We start from the raw sequence: 21,267 nt of genomic DNA on the forward strand, positions 1-21,267 counted from the left end.
CAACACGCTCTGACATGGAAGACAAAGTGAGGATCCTTGGCTCTGGTGGAGAAAAAATGAGATCATATTTCCTCAGCAAATTGGCAAAAAGATACCTTGGAATTGTTGCCGCCTCTGTTCCAGCAGAGAGGCTGTTTTCTAAGGCAGGAGAGACAATTAGTCCAAGGCGAAATTGGCTTAAAGCTATGAATGTTAACATGTCACTTTTCCTGTATGTTTGTTAAATCTGAAAGCATTCAACCTCTTGTATTAAAATAAAATGGGAGAAGGAAGGATGAATATCTGAGGAAGAATGGAAAACAATGTGTGTGTAACAGTTTACATTAAAATGGGAAAAATGGGTTGACTATGAAACACCACAAATGCCTGCTTCTACTTTCACAAGACAATGTTTATGAGTTTAGCGTGTAAACAGGACTTTTATTTTGGTCTGTCATTGTCCGCACCGCGCTCCTGCTTCTCAACTGAAGAAAAGCATGTGTTTCAAGTATTTAAAGAAGGGGTCTCCAAACTGGGTCCTGGAGGGCCGGTGTCCTGCAGAATTTAGCTCCAACTTGCCTCAACACACCAGCCTGGAAATTTCTAGTATGCCTAGTAAGAGCTTGATTAGCTGGTTCAGGTGTGTTGGAGCTAAACTCTGCAGGACACCAGCCCTCCAGGACCGAGTTTGGAGACCCCTGATTTAAAGTGTTTATATCGATGCAACCCATTCAATCCGTTTACTGAAAACTAGTAAAGTACTGAGTAAAGTGCATCCTAACGTGAGTAACAGAAAAGGTGTGTCTCCTGAATCAGTTGACCGTAAACATGAATTCACATACTGGAAAGCAGTGATGGACAAACGGAGCTGGAGTCAATCAAAGCACATTTTTCTCAAAATGTTTCGCTGTTTCGAGGCACTTTTCTGAAAAGTGCACGCTGATGACATCTGCTGATCAAACAGTGTAAATGCAACGAGAACTCAAACACACGTGATGACAACTTTTACAAATGAATGCTTTCTCTAAAGTGTACTCTATTAAATCAACTCTAGAAATAAGAACTAAATCTGAAGTGGTTGTAGAATGTGTCTTTTATTAAGTAGTACCTGATTTGTTTGTTTTTTGGTGGATGTCCTGGGCCTGGCGTATCAGGTCCTTTATGACCACTAACTATCACTCCCTTTTCAGTGTGCTGACTACTGAACTAGGGCGCTGATTCAGACTCTCAGAGATTTAGTTTGCATTTATTTTTCTCTGTTAATTATTCCTGTCTTAATCGTGACAGAGTGTCCAAACACACAGAAAAACTCCTGTTGAAACAACTGAGATCCACACGGCTATTACAAAGATGGTTTATTAATGAGGAGAGTGAAGATATGAAGATTGAAGATGCATTCAGAGTGAAACATGAAGAATCTGAGGAACAGACAGGTTGGTGTCCATTCTTAAAGCTGATCTCAGTCATTTGATCATTATTAAAATGTCAAGCGCTACAGAAATGAGCGATATTTTTGAATAATGCCATATGAGTGTCCTAATGTTTCATTTGATATGGAGATAGTGAAATAGCAATGCTGCCTTCAAACACAGCCGAGAATTGGGCTTTTGCTATTATGACGTCAAGTCACATCACCTTTATTTATATAGCGCTTTACACTATACCTGACACAGCTTGGTAGAGGTGCATGCTATTTACATTTGTTTTTCATTTATTTCTTCACATGTGATTTGTATGGTCATGTGTTTCATTAGAACTATATAATAATAATGATAATAGTATATTACGTTCTTCGTACCCATAGCTGTCTGTCTGGATTCTAACTAGCAGCTCCCTTCAACGCTTATAATAGAAACAGCTATCTATACTAACAGAAATTATGACGAAATTATCAACATCTTCAGTTTAAAACCCAGACGACTCTTTGCATGCTTTCTAGGCTTAGGCTATAATCCATTCATAATTTGAATAAAGGGCTTATTTTTAGTGATGCAATTCTTTGTCCTACAGCCACGTAAATGCTGTAAAGTGTCACAAGTGGCATCTGTCTATATGCGGTATTCACTTTTGAAACTGCAATGATTGACATTATAGTGATTGCAATGGCAATGGATGGGACAAACATATTTTTTTTTCTAAATATATGTGCGATAAGCAATGTAAATCACGCACTGTACGTTGGAGGCAATCTGCGCACTGTCCCTCTGTCCTCTACTACTTTACTCTCTATCCCAATTGGCCTCTGGACCTGCCAGTCTGCTGTAAACAAAGCAGAATTTATTCCGGCCTCAACCTCAGGGCCCTAACTGAGACTTGGATCAAACCTGAGGACACTGCCACTCCTACAGCCCTCTCCACTAATTTCACTTGTTCCCACACCCCTCGCACGATTGGGAGGGGTGGAGGTACTGGTCTACTTATCTCAAATGAATGGAAATTCTTCTAACATCTCTTATAGGCAACAGTTCATTTGAATCACATGCAATTACCATTACCCAATCCTGCTAAAATCCTCTTCTGAGTATCTGCCGATACCGATACCGATCCGATCTGATACCAGCGCAGTTATCTTTAAATCAATGTCACATTTATATCCCTCTGTGTTGACCTGATCATCACTCTTTTGTGTGTTAAACACAATATACTATATACAGACAACTTCATTTAAATGCAAAATAACAATGAAAAAAGATGTAATCATAATCTATGACAAAAAATACTATTGTAAACTAGGTCAAGTCACCTTTATTTATATAGTGCTTTTAACAATACAGATTGTGTCAAAGCAACTGAACAGCATTAATTAGGAAAATAAAGTGTCAATAATGAAAAAGGACAATAGTAAACACTCAATTTTCCGTTAAAGGCAGTTCATCATTGAATTCAGTGATGTCAACATCCAGCTCAGTTAGTTTAAAACGATATCGCTGGAAAATGGTTAGTGGATAATTCAGCAGCAAAAGATACTCTAGTCTAGAAGAATCATGGGTGCACAATAATTTTATAAAATCTAAACATTTAGTGAAACAACATTATTTAGTGGGGAACAAATAAAAGTTAATAAGTGTAGGACTAAGTCTGGTAAAATGTTATACATTGCTCTTTGTATTGTTGTAAAATACATTCATGAAAAACAAGTAAATATATATACTATAAATTAAAAGACATTTCTTTTAAATGTATTGCACAGTAATGAAGGCAGCAACATATGATAGATAGCACAGAACAAGAAAGACTATTCATAATCCTTCATTGCGCATGACGAGTATTATAATACGAAAGGGTATGGCTCCAATACAGAGCGGCACAAAGCAGTAGCGTGCAGCATAGTAAAGTTCAAAGCACAAAGGGAAGAGATATTGATGCGTAGTGTATTATATCTGTGCAATAGTTTGAGCCTTTTCTTTGAACAGTTTTAAATCTGTTATTGAGCGCTCTTGAAGAGAGTTTCATCGTTTTGACTGTAGTAACCGAACACGACACGCAGTTTGAATGCTGAATGAATATCATGGCTTTTCTTATCACTGCTATGCTGATGACACTCAACTCTACTTCTCATTCCAACCAGATGATCCGACGGTAGCTGTTTGCATTGCAGCCTGTCTGAGAGACATTTCTGGCTGGATGAAGGACCATCACCTTCAGCTCAACCTTGCTAAGACAGAACTGCTCGTGGTCTCGGGCCAACCCAGCACTTTATCACAACCTCTCTATACAGCTGGGTTTATCAACCATAACTCCTTCCAGGACAGCCAGAAACCTTGGAGTTGTGATGGATGATCAGTTAAGCTTCACAGACCATATTGCTACAACGGCCCGGTCCTGCAGCTTTGCCTTATACAACATTCCTGTCAGAGCAAGCCACACAACTCCTTGTCCAAGCTCTTGTTCTCTCCAGGCTGGACTATTGTAATGCTCTCTTGGCGGGCCCTCCCGCATGCACTATCAAGCCTCTGCAACTGATCCAGAATGCAGCAGCCAGAGTGGTCTTTAACGAGCTGAAAAAAGCTCATGTTACTCCTCTCCTCATCAGGTTACACTGGCTACCAGTAGCCGCTCGCATCAAATTCAAGGTACTGATGTTTGCCTACAAGACAACCACTGGCGCTGCACCAATATACCTAAACTCACTAGTTCAAACTTATGCGCCCTCCAGAAGCTTGCGTTCTGCAAGTGAACGGCGCCTTGTGGTGCCATCCCAAAGAGGCACAAAATCACTCTCACAGACCTTTACCTGGACTGTGCCCAGCTGGTGGAATGACCTCCCGATCTCAATTCGAACAGCTGAGTCTTTAGCCATTTTCAAAAAACGTCTAAAGACACATCTTTTTTTTCCGCCAGCACCTGACCAATTAATACTAGCACTTACCTATTCTATTCTATTCTATAAAAAAAACTAGCTATGTGTACTGTGCTAGTACTGTGCTAACTGAGACTGGTCACAGCACTTGTATACTGTTCCTCTCTCGTTGGTCTGATTGCTTCTATTGTTCTCCTCATTTGTAAGTCGCTTTGGATAAAAGCGTCTGCTAAATGATTAAATGTAAATGTAAATGTAAATCTGTACTTAGAGCACCATCACTAATGAAGCAGTGAAATGGCTCTGTAACCAGGCATGCACTTGTCACTTTATGCGTTTTTACTGATCAGATAGCTATCCGATTTATTAAAACTGTTCCATTTACACATGGCCACATAAATATGTCCTCAAAAAGAATATAAATATGATCTTTAGCCAGCAGCCATATCACCCTGCAGCCCAAGACTGGTCACCCACTGAAGCTGAGCAGGGTTGAGCTGGTCAGTACCTGGATGGGAGGCCTCCTGGGAAAACTAGGTTGCTGATGGAAGAGGTGTTAGTGAGTCCAGCAGGGGGCGCTCACCCTGTGGTCTGTGTGGGTCCTAACGCCCCAGTGTAGTGATGGGGACACTATACTGCCCAAAAGCACCGTCCTTCAGATGAGACGTTAAACCGAGGTCCTGACTCTGTGGTCGTTAAAAATCCCAGGATGTCTTTTGAAAAGTAGAGGTGTGACCTTGGCATCCTGGCCAAATTTGCCCATTGTCCTCTGACCATCATGGCCTCCTAACCATCCCCATATCTGCTGATTGGCTTCTTCACTCCTTCTCCTCTCCACCAGTAAGCGGGTGTGTGGTGGGCGTTCTGGCACACTATGGCTGCCGGCGCATCATCCAGGTGGATGCTGCACACTGCTGGTGAATGAGGAGAGACCCCCTTCTATGTAAAGAGTTTTGAGTGCCCAGAAAAGCGCTATATGAATGTAATTAATTATTATTATTATCTTCAATCCCTGCGATAATAGGGGAGTGAGAGCATCATCACTGGTAAGAGAATTTAGTCTCACTACTTTTAATTAAGATGAGTATGTTTTGAGCCCCTGGATGCAAAGCCGAACTTTCAGTTTCATTTGCGACAGTTTGCACGTCTGCTTGCTGTAGAGAGATGTTCATCTCTGGTGGGTCATATCTGTGATGAATTATTCAGGCCCACCCAGTCTTTTAGAGGCCCACCCACTAACCAGTTTCTCTATCCACCACTGCTGACAGTACATATGTGGGTCAGTGGCAGATACAGATAGTGGTTGGTGTCTGGGCCTGAATAATTCACATCACCCGGCTCATTAATAACAATAGCCTAATAATAACAATAATAATTATTATTATTTATTATTATAAAATTAATTAGTAATTAAATACAAAGAAAGAAAGAAAGAAAGAAAGAAAAAAAAAACAATGGACTGTCCCGAAATGTATTCGATTGCAATCCGATCTTGTGTCTGCATGAATTCCAGATGCAACTGGACAAGTGTTATGCATCTGGTTGTTGAACAAGATATTAATTTTACCACAGCGCTACTGCAACACACATCTTCACAGATACTGTATGATCCGCCAGAGATGAACGTCTCTCTACAGCAAGCAGACATGCAAACTGCCGCAAATAAAACTGAAAATTCTGCATCGCATACAGGGGCTCAAAATGCATTCATCTTAATTAAAAGTGGTGAAAGTAAATTCTCTCACCACTGATGATGCTCATTCTCCCCTATTAGTGCAGGAATTGAAGATCATGTGTACATGGAACAGTTTTAACTAATCGGATAGCTATCTGATCAGCTATCTGAAACCATTAAAGTGACAAGTGCATGCCTGGTTTCAGAGCCATTTCACTGCTTCATTAGTGAGGTTGCCCTGTGCTCCACTAATAAACCCTTATTACCCATTATAGCCTAAGCCTAGAAAGCGCGCAAAGAGTGCTCCCTTTATAATAAGCTGCCACTACCTTCAGTTCATCGCGATCTCACAAAGTTCTGTCATAATCAATGAATCTCTCTACACTGCACATTTAATCTCTAATTTACACTGTGTCTATTCTTGTTTGTTATAATGAGAGGATTCGCAAGTGTGCATTTGCCAATATGCTATTATTTTGCAGTTTGTACATTCCTGAAAATCCCTTGCTCACAAATATTTCAATGCAAATACTGCATAACCATGCCACGGCGGGCCAGACTAAAACCTACCCATATAACCTTACCTTTAATGATGGATGTCTGTTCTAAACAAGCCATAGTCGTCTGGGTTTTGAATCAAAGATGGTAATAATTTCGTTGTAATCCAAATTTTCTGTTGTTATAGATGGCTGTTTTATTATAAACATTTAATGGAGCTGCTAGCTGGAATCTGGACAGACCAGAACTATTGGCACGAAGAATGTAACATACTGGAGCAATGTAACTGGAGATAGTAATTAGCATATTACTATTATCATTATTATTATATAGGCTAGAGTTAATGAAACACATGACAACACAATGTTGTGGGGTATTCTTAACATTAACCTCCACAACGTGGGTGTGAGGAACAAATTCTCAGTGGATCACTTGTAACAGGTGGATTTTTACAGAGAGACTGTGAGTGAGCACTGTGTGTAACTTAAAACTTAATATTGTCATAATGACATATATATTTTAGAGATTGACGAAATATCGATTTACTGATATTTTTCCTGATATTTAAGCATTTTACCATAATCGAATATCGGTTTTGTAATATCGGATTCACAGATAAACGCTGCCATCTTGTGGGTGTTTTGAGAATTGCGCACATTATTGCAGCCATTGCAGCGCCTCTAAGGGGAAATGAGACAACAACGGCATGCAAGTACTTGATTTGCTATAGTTAGTAAACTTTATTTAACATAACAGCCATTAATGCACAAATTAGATGTATTACATAAATGCCTGATATGCAGTTTGTGCAGCTTGGCTCGACGAAATAGAGACGAACTCACGGAGTCACGTAAGATAATCCGTCAGTCTGTCCCAATAAAGGGCTTGAATTAAATAATATGCATTGAGCATGTTGGAAATAAAAGTGCTGAATTTAATTCTCTCTCTGTTGTCTATATGCTCATCATTAGTCTCGTGAAGTCGGAGTCACGTAGGCAATCCGTCAAGTCCTCTCCCAATAAAGACGTAACTTTGCATGAATTAAATAGTACAACCATGAATGAGCGGATGTTGGAAATAAAAGTGCTGAATTTAATTCTCTCTCTGTTGTCTATATGCTCATCATTAGTCTCGTGAAGTCGGAGTCACGTAGGCAATCCGTCAAGTCCTCTCCCAATAAAGACGTAACTTTGCATGAATTAAATAGTACAACCATGAATGAGCGGATGTTGGAAATAAAAGTGCTGAATTTAATTCTCTCTCTGTTGTCTATATGCTCATCAGTCTTGTGAAGTCACTTTCATGTTGCTGTTCACTCAGTGGGCAGCATGGCCACCGCATGTAACTTTTAAAAAGATTCACTTGTTTAAAACACCATAAATTGTATTAACATTTACTATATAAGCTAGAGGTCGACTGATTGATTGGCCGGCTGATTTTTGGCATTTTTTCATTAATCGGCATCTGACAATTGTGCTGCAAACTAGGCCGATTTATAGGCAGGCGCATCTGTGGGCAGCTAAGCGTTGTTGCAGAGCTCCGGAGAATCTCTCTCTGGCTGCGTGAGACAGAGCAGCTCACACTCTGCAGCCGCTTCTTGATCACACACAGCTTCAGCTAATGATGGCAGGACACGTACAGACCATTTCCAAAGAGGAATTATGTTTTACCCTACTAGAATTGATGCCGGAAAGTTATCATATTCATAAGTGCAACAAGTCATTTGCATGTGAAAGTAGAAACACGTGCAGTTCAGACGAAACGTCTGGGCTGATTATAACGTGCACGTTAGCTTTCCTCATGAAATGTGTGTGTGGGTCCGACAATAGCCTCCACGATGTCATCGCTCGTGGCCAGCGCACTCTTAAGCAGTTATGAACAGCAGGCTGTGTAATACGTGTGAACTCTTTTATTCTTGTTATCTCTTGGCCATTTGACTTATAGCAGTGTCCAGTGTTTCCCATACATTGAGTTATCACTTCGTTGAATAAACTGAGCACTGCGCGTTTCAAAATTAAAATGCAGCGCGGGTGTTTTTATATGAATGTATCTTTGAAAAGAACCGACTGTCTTCAGAAAAGCTACAATGTCATTTTCGTTTCGTCTTTCCTGTAATGCCTGATAAAGTAGAGTTTATTAGATTGCAGCCATTACCGGGGAAACCGCTATATCTCCCGCTCCAACAGCGCCTCCTGCTGGCAGAGAATCAATTCGCATGTGCAAGTCTGTGAGAAACACTGGTGTCTGTCAGCAAACAAACAAAATGCATGCTTCAGAACTGTTTTGAAATAAATTATTTATTATCTCTGCGAGCGATCACGGTTTGAGTATAGTTCTGTGTAAAAGCATAGATAAACCGCGCTGTCAGCAGGCATTTCATAATCTAGAATGACAAAAACATTATTAAATATAGCTGCAAGCAGCAATTACAGGGCCAAGCACTACAGAAGCAAGCATCAGACCAACTGCAGAAATGAGTAGTTGAAGTCATTTTAGGATGATTTTAGTCAAAACGGCTGAAAATCATAAATACAACCTGTAGTAACATGATTTATTGGCTTATCACGTTTAACCAATAGGTGGCGCTGTTATCAAATCGATGTGGTGTGTTCTGTGTGAGTTGACAATGGCACACACAAAGTTTGGTGTCAATATGCCAAATCATTGCAGAGATACAGCCTCAAGTGCCATTTTGGCATCATACCTCAAATTCGTTGCTGTGGTATGTGAAAGTGGTTTTGTCTATCAACACAAAATCCATACCTTTTTTGTCAGCATTGTCTGAAGATGATATGATTCAATTTTGGTGAAAAATCAGACCAACGGTCTAGGAGGAGTTCGAAAAAGTAGGTTTTTAAAGAAAATCAAAATGGCGGACAGAAAGTTCGGCTTACTATGGCATAATTGGTATCTATGTTGTCATTATGACCCAAGGAATATTTTGAAACCAGTTTCATTATAATAGGCTTATGCAATCAAAAATGAGCATTTTTGGAAATGTCATAATTAATGGTTTACCACTCTTGACCAATAGGTGGCGCTGTTACTAAAATGATATGGCCTGGTCAGTGTGAGGTGACAATGACATATACAAAGTTTGGTGTAAATATGTCAAAGCTTTGCAGAGATACAGCCTCAGATGCATTTTGGCATCTTTCCAGCAAATTCGTTGATGCACTAAATGTAAATCGTTTTGTATATCGACACGAAATCCATAACTTTTTTTGCGAGCTTGGTCTGAAGATGATCCGAGTCAAATTTGGTGAAAATCGGACTAATGGTCTAGGAGGTGTTCGAAAAAGTAGGTTTTCAACATGAATCATAATGGTGGACAGGAAGTTCAGCTAATTATGGCAAAATTGGTATCGATATTCTCGGTATGATCCATGGAATATATCAAAACCAGTTTCATTACAATAGGCTAGCGCAGGGCTGGCGAACGTCGGTCCTGGAGAGCCGCAGCCCTGCAGAGTTTTGCTTCAACCCTAATCAAACACACTTGAACAAGCTAATCAAGGTCTGAAAGGTTACTAGGAAGCTACAGGCTGGTGAGTTTTAATTAGGGTTGGAGCTGTACTCTGCAGGACTGCGGCTCTCCAGGACCGGAGTTCGCCACCCCTGGGCTAGTGTAAACAAAAGTTATTAGCATATTTAGAAATTTCATTATAACTTTTGACCACAAATTGGCACTGCCCCAAAACGTTTTGAGTACCATCAGGGTATGGTGCCAAAGAAGCATACCACGTTTCGTAAAGATATGTCAATGCATTCGTAAAATATAGCATTTTACTACAAAATTCAAAACGGCTGATGCCCAAAAGGGCTGACATGGGAGAATTGGGTATCATTCGACTTGGCATGCTGCACCTAATCTAAAGAGACCAGTTTTGTGATTTTTGGCCGAACCAATCAGATGTTATAAGCAAAAATATGCATTTTTCATATCTCCTGACCACTAGGTGGCAAGTGGTGGCGCTAGAGAGTTTGAGATAGAGACAAATTTGTTACGGTTAATGTTGAGACTGTCCTCTATCAGTGTGCCAAATTTCACAACTTTCCCGCAAGCGGTTCTATGGGCTGCCATAGACGCAATAGCAGAAGAAACAGAAAGAAGAAGAATAACGGCAATGAATACAATAGGTGCCTAAGCACCTTTCGTGCTTGGCCCCTAATAATTCTGATATAACATTCCAGTTGAGAAATGCAATAAAATACGATGTTTTGTTTGTTATGAAATGCACAGAGACTTAGCGTGCGCACTTACCATAACATGGATTTTAAAGATACCATTACTAAAGTGTCATAGAGGCTGTTTACTAGACTAGGCCTAGAGACCCTACGTGACCGTGGCACTCTGAGAGAGCAGTCCATAGCATACACAGAGAGCACATAGATGAAAATGGCGCATCCCATAGAACAATGCGTCATATGAGGAGTCACCAACCCATCATCATGGTCATAAGCCTGGTCTGGCTAGCAGTAAGTTACCTAGCTAAGGGAAGTCAGCTCTCAGAGGGGGAGACAGATGCTCAACCTACAGCATGTTCTTAGAAAATCCTGAAGGGTAAGCGTCTTGCAAGCTTAACCAAAAGCGCAACGTATCAGGGAGGCAGAGGAAGGGGCCTAGTCGCCTGATGTTGCTGGTTCAAGGAGCTTTGGGAAACGGAGAACTCAGCCCTCAGGGTGAGAGAAGAACTCCAAAGAACTCTTTCAGAAAGGGGTAGTGTGCTCATAGGCAACCCTCTGGAATGAGGGGAGCACTATTAAAGCCCATCACGAGAACAGCCCACGGAGCGGGGAATTCAACTCCTCTGAAGGGGAGGGAACTCGGACACTCAGAAGGGAGCAGCATGCTCATAGAAGACCCTCTACAGTGAGGGGAGCGATGCTGGCTAGATTAAAGGGGTCATATGATGCAATTTAAATTTTTCCTTTCTCAGAACTACGGAAGCCCTGAACCGCATGGTGGGAAAAAAAAGAAAGAAAACTTATGGTGGTGTAAAAAATAAAAAATAAAACGTATCTCGTTATTTTGACATAATAACTCGTTATTTCGAGATATTAAGTCGTTATTTCGACATAATAATTCGTTATTTCGACATAAGTCGTTATTTTGAGATATTAAGTTGTTATTTCGACATAGTAACTCGTTATTTCGACATAAGTCGTTATTTCGAGATATTAAGTCGTTATTTCGAGATATTAAGTCGTTATTTCGAAATAATAAGTCGTTATTTCGGGATATTAAGTCGTTATTTCGAGATATTAAGTCGTTATTTCGAGATATTAAGTCGTTATTTCGATATAATAACTCGTTACTTCGTCATAATAAGTCGTTATTTCGACATAAGTTGATATTTCGACATAACTCGTTATTTCGACATAAGTCTCATTATGTTAAGGTTTGTATTAATTTCAATATAAGCCACTAGAGGGCAGAATAACACAGTGAATCAATTAAAGAACTTTTACAAGTTGGTGCTCCAATATCTCAGAGGTTTTGTGCTAATTGCCAGTATTGCTCTTTCAGCCAGCTTTTTATCTGTTAGAGTTTGTTTATTTGTTAACTTTAAACAATCATATTATCGCCTATTAATTCTTCTTCGATGGCCTATTTTGCTTCATGTGCTTGACCTTTATTGGCCCGATCAGAAACACTTTTTTTTAATCAACTTGGCTTGCACTGCGTTAGCCTACCACTACTACAGGTACCACTACTGTGGCTATTATTATTATTTTATCTATTATAGTTGTTGTTGCTGTCCGTGATAAGAGTAGAACTTACTGCAGAATAGATAGAAGAGTTTTTTGCCCATAGGACATTTGTACATCGGCCACATTTTAACGTAACACAACAGGAAGGTCAAAGCTGGCGGGAGCAAACGCAGAGAAAAGTGGGCCAAGATCATCGTAGTAATGGCGGAGGAGGATGAACTGTATAACTTCCTTCGCAATCGTGGAGTGCCAGAGGACACGATAAATCGCATGATTGAGCAAAAGGTTATTTAAACATGTATATTAAACATGTTCATTATTTTGAATGCAGTTACCGCATATATTTAATTTGACACGAATTATTTTAGTAATTATGGTAATTAATTTTAGTAAAACAGGTCAACATTACAAGTAGGGGATGTAAAGATTCACTCAACTCACGATGATGATTCACGATACTGGTTTCATGATACTATTTTCTCACAAATTTTTTAAACAAAATTAGATTTAAGATAAATTATAAATGAGAAAGTGTCTTTTTATTATTTCTTTCTAATCTGAAGCTTCTTTGGAGGATCTTGAAACTTCAGACACACCATCAGAACAAAATGATGACTGCTACATAACAGGCGAGACCTGTTTGTCATCTGATGATGAAATACAGTTTGGTCCAGTGGAGGATCCTGACTACACCTCTGACGATACACTTTCCATAGATGCACCTCAAGAAGAGATACCATCCCAGTCAAGAGACGTAGCACATGTGGTAACACATCAAGAAGAGATACCATTGCAGTCAAGAGACGTAGCACATGTGGTAACACATCAAGACTCTGCTCCGAAGGTGCCGAGACTGCATTGTGTCAACATCATTCCTGATATGATTGAACAGTTCAAAGATGCCAGTTTTGTGGAGACCTGACTGCCGGTTATCTTTGTTGATGAATGTGGCATTGATGCATCAGGTGTTGCCCGGGATGCATATTCAGGTTTTTGGGAAGCTTTTTTCCTGAATTGTGCAGATGGGGAAACTGAGTGTGTCCCAGCACTTCAGCCTGAGTATGGAAAAGAAGAATGGGAGGCAGTAGGTAGAATTCTACTAAAAGGGTACCAGGATCATGGATTCTTTCCAGTGAAGCTGTCGTTGGCCTTTGCAGTCTGTCTCCTTCATGGGGAGAACAAAGTGACACCAGACATGCTGATTGAATCTTTTCTGAGGTATGTAATGTAGTATTGTTGCCAATTGAATGGTGCTGCATGCTAAATGAGCCATTGAATAATATGACATATATTTACCACTATGCACTGTAATTGATCTGTTTTATACATTGTTTTATTCAAGGTTCGTCACACCATTTGAGAAAGACATCATCAGCTCTGTGCTGGAAGGAAGAGAGTATGACATGGATGACCTACTCGACATGCTTTCCAGAATGGGTGGGCACACTGTACCTGATGGAGATGCCATAAAGGACACCATCATACAGACTGCGCACAAACAACTAATACAGGAGCCAATGTATGCTCTTAAAATGATGGCTGCTAGTGCTCAGTGTACTTTTAAAAGTCTGCTTCCAACTGTGTCTGCAGTTTTAGCACTTTATGAATCCAAAATTCAAACAGCAAAAGGCATTATTGCGTTGCTTAAACCCAATGAGAAACAACCTTCTCACAGCAAAACAATGCCGTTTTTAAAGCTGTTCATTCGATCACTTGACAAAGATAAACTGCATAAATTTCTGCGCTTTACCACTGGGGCTGATTTTATCTGTGTTTCACACATTGATGTTGAGTTTACAGATGTCAGAGGTTTACAAAGGTGTCCAGTTGCACATACATGTGGTCCACTGTTGCAGATACCCTGCACTTACAGTACCTACTCTGAATTTCGAAGAGAGTTTTGGAGTGTCTTAGATGCCAACTACTTGAAAATGGATCTGCTGTAAAGCTGACAATAGCTTGTAAGGTAAATTATATGCATGTCCAGCTAAACTACATTTTGAAAATGTTCTCCATGTATGGCAGTGGTAAAATAATCAGGCTTCCCTTCATATATTGTGTTAATTTGTGTTGTCTGGGACAAACTTAAAGACATCATAGGTCTAATAAGATATTTCAGTTTTGAAAACCATACATTGTCATACATTTCTTTTTGTTGGCCTTAGACATTCAAGTGTTACCTAAATATGAGTCCCAGAAGTTCATGTTACAGTCCCACTAGTGTTTTAATATGTACCAGTTTTGTTCTTATAAGGCAGTTTTAGAATTTATTTGAACCAGAAATACAAATGGCCTACGTGCAATACTATTCAATCTTCTGTTATATGACCTTATGTCAGTACATCTTGGTACACATTCTCATGTCCTGTAACTACATTTGCAAGTACAAACCAGTCCCTGACTGAATGAGAAGTGTTCAGTGCATGTTTATGTTAAATCAATTCTAAAGTAGGCTGTCGTTAAAGTGGTCTTTTATTTTATTATAACGTATGCATTATACATTGACAGATCTATAAGTAAAACTTTAAAACAAACGTGATTTAAAATCTACAATTTACAATACCATGTCCAAGTGTTGTAAAATATGGCTACCTTCGAATTGAAATCACAGGCTCCTACTCAAATACAACTTACAATTCTATAAAAATTACTCAGTTTTGAATTGACCAGATTACACTACATGTCTTTCCTTCCAAATATATTGTAAAGACAAATCACAACACACGTAGTATCTCTTGCCTAAGCCTAATGTACAGTGTTCTGGCACTCTCTGCGTCCTCTGGGGCACTGAGATGAAGTTCATCCATTATCAGACAACAAAGTTCAAAAACTGTGTCGTCACAAGGGTGTTACACACTCCTCTTGGCAGTTTTGAACATCAGCAGGGTCACACCGAAAGATATGATCTACTGACCCGTAAAGATGAGGAGCCATATACATTACGGCCGGTCGTCCATGCGGTGCGGTAATATTACGTTGTGTTCGTATGCAGTGTGCATTCCACATCTGAGCAAAATCGTCAAGCTCCCCCTAAGAAAAGAACAGTCAAGAGTCAAATCTTGTTATAAAATATACTTCATAAAGGTACTTGTTATAGACTACACAAATGCACACAGAACATTTTAGTACTTAGTGGACATGGATAAAACACGAAAACTTATCAGAATAAGTTCCAAATGCAAGGCTATAACCTAAATTGGAGAGTGAGTAAAATCTTTGCGTGGCAGGGGGAGCTGCCGCAAAACCTGTCACTAAAAGATAGTGTCTGGCAGCTGTAAGGCTGGTGAAAAGAGTTTGGTGAATATTGACCTATTGTGCGTGTGTTCTGGCTCCCGCTGGCTACAGGGGATACGTTTAAAAAAACACCTTACATAAAAGGTTGCGAAGTAGGCGCATACACCCGTGACGGGAACCATGGCAGGCGCATATAACGGTGCCGGGTTGAGTGACAGGTTTTGCGGCAGCCCCCCTGCCAAGTAAAGATGTGACAGTCAGAGCCTAATTAACAATAATGCTAATTCAGTTATCAATGGAAAAGTTATACAATTACACTTGAAATCATTTTATTAATCTTTCTCACATCATTATTTGTATTTACGTCCAAGTTAAACATTAAATGTGATATTTAATTTACTGCCCTTTATCTTTCAGATCATTTTGGTTTTCGATCACTTTCTCATTCCAATGTAAAAACAACGTTAATAAAACGTTTCTGCAACGTTGTTAAAATATGTATTTATAAAGTAAAAAAACTACATCTGTCGAAATACGTCGGATTACACGACATTTTTTACGATGTGGATTTTTTTTTTTAACAAAATTGTATTTATGTATTTAATTAATTATTTGTATTATTATTATTATTTAATTGTTTTGCAGGGATGTACTTGTCCTGAGTATTAACTATTCAATAAGTAGGCTATTCAAAAAGTTTAAAGGCACAATATGTAATTTTTCGCTGCTAGAGGGCGAGTATTCAATATAAACTAAGACCAGGGGCAAGTTCAAGCTCAAAACGGTGTGCACCGTTTTGCTACGGTTTCCGGTTTGAACGACATGTTTCCTGGAAACGGTGTGCAACGGGGTTTGAGATGCGTTTTCTCTTGTTTGGTGAGTGTGTCAAACATGTCAGCCAGATCGGATGCGCTGAGCGCTTGTCATATTATCACAAATATTCAATGTTTACAACCATATACTACTTATTTTAGGTTTCAGACGTTTAAATACACATAAGTACTAGCAAAACCATACAGTTACAGTTTGTAAAATGCATGCTGATGTCTATGGAAACGGCAATAATGATCCTTACAAATATAATCTGACATGTTTTTATTGATGATATCATATACAGATTGTGTAGGTAACTATAAAGTTTACTCTGCTCTTCTCCCAGTTTACCGGAGACCAAATTAAAGTGTTTCGGGAGGAGAGGATGAATTTGCGCATTGTAAATCCCACAGCTCGGATGCAGCGCGAACTAACATGGTGGCGCTCATCACCCGGTATAGATCAACTAACACGGTCGATATAAAAGTGTTTAAACTACCAAATACATTTACTTGCACATATTTCAGAATCGGAATATCAGATATTTCATAATATAGTGAGCATGTTTGTGAATATTTTGAATAAAACAGGAAAAACTAAATAAAAGCGATGCATGTGTCACACAGATCTATTGAGGCTGCGTTGTGTCACATGACAAGCATGACGCGTCGCCATGGAAACAATAAGGCAATACATTCTAAAATAACGGTCGCCTAAAAAAACTCACGCTGGGGCCTCAGCTAGAATATTTTAAACTCACGCGCGAAAGGGTTAAATCACGCCCGTGTGATGTCGTCAGACCTGAAACGCCAAGTATTTTAGAATTGCTTATTTCTCTGGATTTAAACATTCTTCTAAACATTTGGGATAATGTAAGTACACAAGTCAGCAAAATATATAACACTATTCTAGTGTTTTTTGGATATTTTAATAAAAAAATCTTACATATTGTGCCCTTAACTTACCTGCAGAATCCTCATGAAGCAAAACTGCACAAGTGATCGATCAAGGAAATCCCCAGTAAAGTGGCCTTCTTCTTTTAGAGTTTGAAAGAAATTCATCCAAAACTGGACATTTTCCTTGCGCAGTATACTCCACATGCTTTCAATCCTTTGGTTGTGATTACTCGAACCGTATATGAAACTGCGGTGGTAGGCGAAGTCATCTGTAGCAGCACGTCGAAGGAACATCTGCATCTGTTCAACAGCGACGTTCTCTGTTCCACGATCAGCACGGATCCTTTGAGGGCATCCTCGCCTTTCTTTCACGGTTTCAATGTAGTATGATGCAATCACCTTTGGGTCGCTATTAGTAAAAGAGACTTTCAACCACATCAGATGCCGTGAAAATCCGTCTACACATCCATTTATGCAGAGGCCATACGGTTTTAATTTATCATAAGAATCGAGATGCCACATGAAATTTGGCCCTGGGGTTGTGGTATCTCCTCCTCCGCAGTTTTCGCGCTCGCCTGTGTGCCACTCCAACTGGATCTAAAACACTTAAGAGCAATCTGACTGTTTCCCTTTTCACAACAAGTCCCTCTTGAATGCACTTCAGGTGCATCATCCTATAGCCAACCATCTGGCCCGATGTTTCAAGCAGCTGATTAACAAAGTGAGCAACATCTAACACGTCAGTAAAGTCCTTCCTACGGCAAAGCCTATTCTTCCTCAATATGGTTTGGAGGGTTCTAAGACACATTATTATGCCATGCTGATGGCTAAGAACTTCGAGAATCTCTTGGTATTGCAAACCCAAATAGAAATAAAAACCTACAATCCGATTTAGATCCATAACAGGTAAGCAATCTCTTTACCTCCACGACTTCTCTAGACCTACATAGATAGGACCTCAAATGTTTGCTCTATACATTTGCCCGACGTAAATTAATGATAAAAACGGCTATTGCAAGAATGCAGTGCAAGCCAAGATGATAGAATAGGGCCGTCAACAATGAAATAAAGCACAAGAGGCCGTCAACAATTAAATATCGTAAGTACTACACCATAAGAAGGATTAGGCGATTGGCTGGCGCTCTCTGGCAGCGGCACGTCGCAGCGCCACTTCTGGCCCCAGATGCCACAGACTTAAATGATCTTTTCCAACCATGAATGCTTTCTAGTATTATAAATATATTTCTACTGTTTTTTATTATAAAATAGCAGGAAAAAACCTGTTTGCAACGAAACTTACGAAAATTAGGCCTAGTTTTGCAACAACAAAAAGGTTATTAGGCCTACAGTTAAAACATTGTGCTACACTCACCATAGTTTAAGCATGCTATTTGTAGTAAAACCTATTGTAATAATAATAAAAACATTTAATTTCTCTGTGATCACACATTTGCCCATTTTCATTTTTTGTACTTTACAAAAATGACAAATTACAAAAATGATATATACATACTTCATTGAACTGCCAAATTGCCATTCATAACTTTATTCATTTGCATGCCTTAAATTGATGTAAAATAACCTGCCAAAACTTACATAACCTCAAAGCTGCAAGGTAGGCTACAGGGAATTCTCCACCAGAGAATTTCAAGCAGGCCCTACTGAGAATTTGGAACGTGTAGGTGCTGAGGAGGTGCTAGATCATTGATAGTAAGTAAGTAAGTGGCGTGACATGTGGCCTAGTATGGTTATATACTCGGAATTAGTGCTCTTCATTTAACCCATCCAAAGTGCACACACACAGCAGTGAACACACACCCGGAGCAGTGGGCAGCCATTTATGCTGCGGCGCCCGGGGAGCAGTTGGAGGTTCGGTGCCTTGCTCAAGGGCACCTCAGGCGTGGTAGAGTAATAGAGTAACCTCAGAGAGTAATGTTCGCGCTGCGCTGTCAGTTCAGTGGCGCTAGTAAACACGTCCTCTCCGCGCAGTCGAGTCGGTCGCGCAGCTCGGTCCATTGAGCCGTGCCGATGTCAGGTCAGCGCGGCGCAAACAAGTCAAGTCAAGTCAAGTCACCTTTATTTATATAGAGCTTTTAACAATACAGATTGTGACAAAGCAACTGAACAGCATTAATTAGGAAAATAGTGTCAATAATGCAAAGTGGCAATAGTAAACACTCATTTTTCAGTTAAAGAGTTTTCAGTTTTCAGCTCAGTTTAAATAATATCTTTGCAATTATGTCCACGATATCGCTGGAAATGAAGTGTCCCCAACTAAGCAAGCCAGAGGCGACAGCGGCAAGGAACCAAAACTCCGAATTTTTCTTATTTTGCAAATTATCTGCCAATGGGGTAAGAAATTAAAAATAGCCTATTCTTGTTTCCGTTTGCATCAAGATTATTGTTCTTACCCCATGGAGGACAATTTTACGTTTTATGTAAAATGCACTTAAAAGGAAAATCCCCCAGGAAACAAGACTAAATATCTAGATTATTTTTAATCTATAGAAAATGCATTTTAAGAATTTTTAGATATTTGTACTTGAAATGAGACAAAAATACTTAGTAAGAAAAGCAATTTTGCAGCATGAATGAATGAATGAATGAGGTATTTAAGCATTGCTTACACTTTAAAAAGGGGAAGGAGACCGTAAGAAACTCTGGGTTTACCGAAGAAACCGTGCTCCCGACCAGGTTAGGTTCACAGAGTAAATTACCACGGTAACTGAATCTGAGTATAAGTTACCTCTCTTTCAGAAACGGGCTTGACTTACCCTGCTTTCCCGGGTTTGACAAACCTCCCATTCTGAAACAGAAAACCCAGAGTTTCCCTCATTTCAGGGTTAACATACTCAGAGTTTTCACTTAACCTCCTTTCTGAAATGGGCCCCAGCAGATTTGATGTTTTTGTTGTTGTTGTTGTTTTTTCAGTCGTAAATATCCACTTCATCCAACACTGTATTGTTCACTGTAGTTGTTTTCCTCTGTGAGCCTGCTCTTGATAGATGTAAAAGAAGAAAAAAAAAAACTGTGCTTACCCTCAGAAGAAATCCTGCAGGGGCCCCTGTCTACTGCTAATTAGTTGCCTTCGGTTGGTGGCTTGTTAAAACCACTAAATCCTAATGGAATAGGTCTATGTCCCAAACATGGACTGTAAAAAAAGATAGACAACGCGTCTCCACTTCCTTCCACTATAGAACATTTAAGCCAAAACATTCTCAGTATGGCCACTGTCATCTTGTGAAAATGACGTCATTTGGAGCCAGAGTCTGCGCAGTAGAGATTGTGAGGTGAAGCCTCGGCATCAAAGTTCTGCCCAAACTCCTGCAGACCCAATCGCAAGCGCAAACAATCATGACACCACACCCTGTTGTTATAGCATCAAGTAACTAGTTAAAAGCAAACTTGAGAAAAACAAACACTTGGACATACATCAGCATGATAAGAACTACCTAAAATGACAGAAATCATCTTTGGAAAAAAATTATTTGAAGTGTAATTTGATTAATTACTAGATTGTCTCACATCCTATTAGATTACATGGAAAGGGCGGGGTTTATGACCTATATTGCAGTCAGTCACCTGGGGGCGACCTTTTCAGGACTCGTCGTGCACGCTTGGTCACAAAACACACTACAGGAATACATTTTCAAATGGTTTTAATGGTTACAAGTTGATGGCTTGTAATGTTTTTAATGGAATTTATAGTGGAAACTACTATACATTTCTGGGATGGTTTCTATTGATTTTTTTCAGCAGGGATATTAAACTGCATATGCAATATTTGCAATAATTAGTATTCTTATTATCTTATATATACATATTACTTGTGTGACTGGGTATTTAAGAATGTAATTGGATAAGTATGATAGAAAACGTGCTCATAAAGTAATGCTGCCTTCACATGCTATCGGAAATGTCCTATTTATGAGGTCGTGACTATGAGCAAGTCCCATTCAAGTGCTTTGTTGTCGGAAAAAGTAAAATGTAATATTCCATTGGTTGATAACCATAAACATTCACCACGCTAGATAGTTAGCTTGCTGACAATTCTGGAATTTCAGTCAAATGTTTCTTCTGCATTAGGTATGTCCGTGCCACGAGATGTTTCAAAAAAGTGATGGGGATAATATTGACCTGGCAAAAAGTGATGGGGA

At 39.5% G+C, this 21,267-nt stretch overlaps 1 long non-coding RNA gene and 1 pseudogene across 1 annotated transcript; one reads left to right on the plus strand and one right to left on the minus strand.

The window, feature by feature from the left end:
- Positions 1-1,331: 1,331 nt before the first annotated feature.
- LOC107573559 (uncharacterized) lies at positions 1,332-8,591 on the plus strand. Its single transcript, XR_001607527.1, has 3 exons — positions 1,332-1,412; positions 3,423-3,425; positions 8,580-8,591. It is a non-coding gene; the product is annotated as an uncharacterized lncRNA (long non-coding RNA).
- A 5,285-nt stretch (positions 8,592-13,876) lies between these two features.
- LOC107573556 (uncharacterized) lies at positions 13,877-17,918 on the minus strand (annotated as a pseudogene).
- Positions 17,919-21,267: the final 3,349 nt, after the last annotated feature.

The sequence above is a fragment of the Sinocyclocheilus grahami genome, unplaced genomic scaffold (genome assembly GCF_001515645.1).
Source record: "Sinocyclocheilus grahami isolate Dianchi unplaced genomic scaffold, SAMN03320097.WGS_v1.1 scaffold1976.1, whole genome shotgun sequence".
In the NCBI taxonomy this organism is placed as follows: domain Eukaryota; kingdom Metazoa; phylum Chordata; class Actinopteri; order Cypriniformes; family Cyprinidae; genus Sinocyclocheilus; species Sinocyclocheilus grahami.